This window comes from Calonectris borealis, chromosome Z, assembly GCF_964195595.1.
Source record: "Calonectris borealis chromosome Z, bCalBor7.hap1.2, whole genome shotgun sequence".
NCBI lineage: Eukaryota > Metazoa > Chordata > Aves > Procellariiformes > Procellariidae > Calonectris > Calonectris borealis.
Genome location: NC_134352.1, coordinates 33,495,733 through 33,500,340, shown reverse-complemented (window position 1 = coordinate 33,500,340; position 4,608 = coordinate 33,495,733).

Genomic DNA, 4,608 nt, shown 5'->3' with positions numbered 1-4,608 from the left:
CTGAAAATTTTCATTAACCTCGAAGTTTGCTTTCTCAATGAGATGGCAGCTTCAAAGAAAATTTTCTGTCAATACCTAAGCAAATGGATAGAATGCAACTGAGGAAATTACTTTTTCCCCAAAACTATTCGTTTTGTTTAAGGTTTTTACCATTTTCCATAATGACTTAAACATCAATTTTCCATAAATAATAATACTTCAAATTAAAATAAGGGGGAAAATAATCTTCATGAAACAAAATCCTTTTTTTTAAAGAAAAATAGTTTTATTGGCTTTCTTTGCTACTCGGAGTTAAAAACAATTTCCACTAATATAGTTTTCTTGCAAAAATATGTTTCCTTTCAGTCAAACCCATTTTCAGCTGGAAAAAGGCCCTCAACAAAACAACCGTACTCAATACTAATAGTAATAATTCATGCGTCTAGAATACCCTTTTGCCTGGGCTCCTGAAAGCATTCTACATATAACAGAATGAACAGCACAGAGGCAAAAGAATTCCTTCTATTTTATAAGAAAGGAAACACTAACAAAGCAAGGGCCCACTTTTCAGAAGCAAATATAAACATTACTACTGCAATACAGGATCAGCCCAATAGTCTCTCCAGCCCAGTAGCCTTTTGTTTGCCTGGTCAGGGAGACACCATGGTCGTGGAAGGTGGGTTTTCTGGGGTGAAGCCAATCCTTCACACTCCAGACATGACGATCCCTGTAATTTCCCAACATACCACATGAGCTACCTCTCCTTGTTTTCAGCTGCTATACTGAATTAAAGGGGCCTAAAAATATATTGGATAATTGGATTGAAGCCAAATAACATGCCCCAACTAATATAAAGGCAGCTGCTCAGAAAGATGGCTCTCTCTCCCATGCTCCATTCTTTCCCTTGGCTCAACTTGTAAATATCAAGTAAAGCACTAAGCCTCTCTCCTGCTGTTTTAAGATTTCATGAGCTAGAAAGCAAACGCCAAAGAAAAACCACCTCCTTTCCAGGACAACAGCTCCCTTTGGGAGAGTCAGAAGGTGCATGATGGGTGACTGGTAAGAAAAGATAGCAAAGTTTTCACACAAACAACGATTGAACTACAGAAGTCACTCCTGTGAGAGAGGAGTTGCCACGAAACTGTACTTGCTTCAATACAAAACTCATTTCTTCACCTTGGATTTTTCTGTTATTCTGCTATGACAGTAGAACCATATAAATTCATGTCTTCAACTGGCTCAGCATAATCTTCTTGTTAAGTGCCTTAAAGATATACCCAAATTCCACCGACAGACGTTCAAAAACACTTCCATATAATTCCATAAACATCCCAGGACAATAAATGGATGCAATTTTCAGAAAACAGAATGTGTGCCAAAGAGCTTTGGATCAAAAAATCTTTCAGCGATTTATTCCAAATTTGGCCCAAAAAAGCCCAACCAAAAAAAAAAAAATCCACAAGACTATCTAATCCAGCCTTGATACTCAACTGTTTGATAGTGGTCTTCTTTTAAGGGAAGGAAAAAATCTGACCAAACTAAAGATGCCTCTGATTGAAGTGACTACCACAAGGAACAATTTGTATATAATTTATCGTGGAAAACTCTGCAAGAAAGCTTGATAAACTTTCAGCCAAAGACAACAAAGTAGATGCCTGTTTCTTGCTTTTAGGATCCTTTCATAAGAACTACATGCCACTGGCATTATCAGCTTCCAGGCTCAGTAGGGCTGCCTCAACCACCTTGACAGCATGCTTTAACAACTTTGAAGAAACTTTTTTTCATAGAATCACAGAATCATAGAATAGTTTGGGTTGGAAGGGACCTTTAAAGGTCATTTAGTCCAACTCCCCTACAATGGGCAGGAACATCTTCAACTAGATTAGGTTGCTCAGAGCCCTGTCCAACCTGGCCTTGAACACTTCCAGGAATGAGGCATCTACCACTTTTCTGGGCAACCTGTTCCAGTGTTTCACCACCCTCATCATAAAAAATTTCTTCCTTTTATCTAGTCTAAATCTACCCTCTTTTAGTTTAAAACCATTACCCCTTGTCCTATTGCCACAGGCCCTACTAAAAAGTCTGTCTCCGTCTTTCTTATAAGCCCCCTTTAAGTATTGAAAGGCCGCATAAGGTCTCCCCAGAGCCTTCTTTTTTCCAGACTGAACAACCCCAACTCTCTCAGCCTGTCCTCATAGGGGAGGTGTTCTACCCCTCTGATCATTTTTATGGCCCTCCTCTGCACCCGCTCCATCAGGTCAATGCCTTTTTTGTACTGAGGACTCCAGAGCTGGATGCAGTACTCCAGGTGGGGTCTCACCAGAGCAGAGTAGAGGGGCAGAATCACCTCCCTCAAGCTGCTGGCCACGCTTCTTTTGATGCAGCCCAGGATACGGTTGGCCTTCTGGGCTGCGAGTGCACATTGCTGGCTCATGTCCAGCTTTTCATCCACCAGTACCCCCAAGTCCTTCTCGGCAGGGCTTCTCTCAATCCCTTGATCCCCCAGCCTGTATTGATACCGGGGGTTGCCCCGACCCAGGTGCAGGACCTTGCACTTGGCCTTGTTGAACCCCATGAGTTTCACACGGGCCCACTTCTCGAGCTTATCCAGGCCCCTCTGGATGGCAGCCTGTCCCTCAGGCGTGTCAACTGCACCACTCAGCTTGGTGTCATCTGCAAACTTGCTGAGGGTGCACCTGATCCCACCATCTACGTCGTTGATGAAGATATTAAACAGCACTGGTCCCAATACACAATACAGATCCCCGAGGGCACTACTCATCACTTATCTCCATCCTGACAGCCTATTATGTTCCTCCTTCACAGAAGTTGTTGGACATATGCATGCACTAGTTAATCAAACTTGGTTGCAGCAGTTTTTATTTGGTATGGTATTTTGATCATCATATTCTACTTCTTTAGATAAAACCCACTTGTAGATCAGTGGGTGTTCTTGACTGAGAATATGAATGTATTTCTCTGCCAGTGTTCATATTGCTATCTGTTCCTTGCTGGACATTTTCACACATTTCACAAAAGGCATTTGACTGCTTAACGGGGCAGTTTTATCAGAACAAATGCAAATTACTATTTACCACACGATTTTGATTCTCATCTTAGTGAGATGCTTCTCTGTTGCTACTCTTTGTAAGACGTAAGGATTCACCTTATTAATACTTTAAGAGTATGCATTCTGAGTAAAGCTTGCATTCATTGTCTAGATTGTTGAAAGACGTTAGATTTCAGCATGGCCCTTATGTTGAGCAAATTCAGATTCCTACAGAAGACAGATGTTTGGAATTCTTGAACAACTGTGTCTTGCCTAATAATACACTGAAGAATCAAGTTGGAAATGAAGGCACTGTTTGTATGATATCCTACTATCTCCAGTTCTTTCCAATAAAATAAAATGGAGAAAATACAGAAGAGGAAAGCAAAACACATTTATCATCTAAAGCAACTTTGATTCTGTTCATGAATTACATCTTAAGGTACTTCTTTTTCCAGAAATTGGGCATACTTAATAGAAAGGAAGACCCAGAAGAGCAATTGGATTAATCAGGAATATGCCCTTCCAGCCCAGCAATTGAGCTGATAAAACAACTCCTTCAAGCCTTAGTTTATGTTAGCACAAGAGAACTACTTCTAATTTTACCACGCTAATGACAAAATTAGATACAGCCAACTAGTTCACGTATGCAGTTCTGCTGAATCTGACATGCTCTACCAGAACAGAACAGTTTTAAGGAATTCTTACCAATGTCACACAGAGAAGTTTAGCAGAGATACAGAACTATTAGCATGAAAACTAGGAAGTAATTGTTTATTTAAGGCATCCTGGACAGACTGTATTTAAGTCTCCTCTAGAATTCAGATTAAACCCTGTGCAACTGGTTATCTTTTTTGTGTTACAAAAAAATAGTTCTCTGAACACTTGCGTGTAACTATTCAGCATGGAGTTCTTTTGAGCACCCATCCCTCAGAAGCCTGTGAGATCTTTAAACATGAAGGTTTGTTTTCATGGTGCTTACAACGGGATTTCTTTCAGCATAACTCATGTTCTGTCTCACACCAATACACATTTTTAGTGTGATGTGTATTTCTCTTAAGGTGTTCAGTCAAGAAAAACAACTTTTTTTTTTTAATATTGTTCTCTTTAAGTCCAAAATGAATACAAACCATATATTTTCCTTCAAATTGTAAACTTACTAAAGAATTAGTCTATGTATATTTTCACACATATTTGGGCTAAGAGTAGCCAGTTATCAGTCAGTATTTCACAGTTGTGCAACGTAGTTCCATAGCACAATCCAATTCTGTATGGTTCTTGTGATCTAGTATACACAATTACACCTTTCCAAAAAAACATCCAGAAGTTTTAAAAAACATGGACGTACAACTTTTGCTGGTGTTGCTGAATAACTAGTTGATCATTAACTAGTTAGTTGGCAGCTTCAAATGTATCCATACATCCATGATACCAAACTACAAAAAACTGCAAGTGAATAATACTCCAAGCATTTATAACTGTACACTGAGTTTCAGTGTAAAATGTCAGGAATATGATTGCTATTTTGTCCAAAGAGTTGGGGGTTCTTTTCTTTTATTATTTTTTATTCTTTTCTGTTG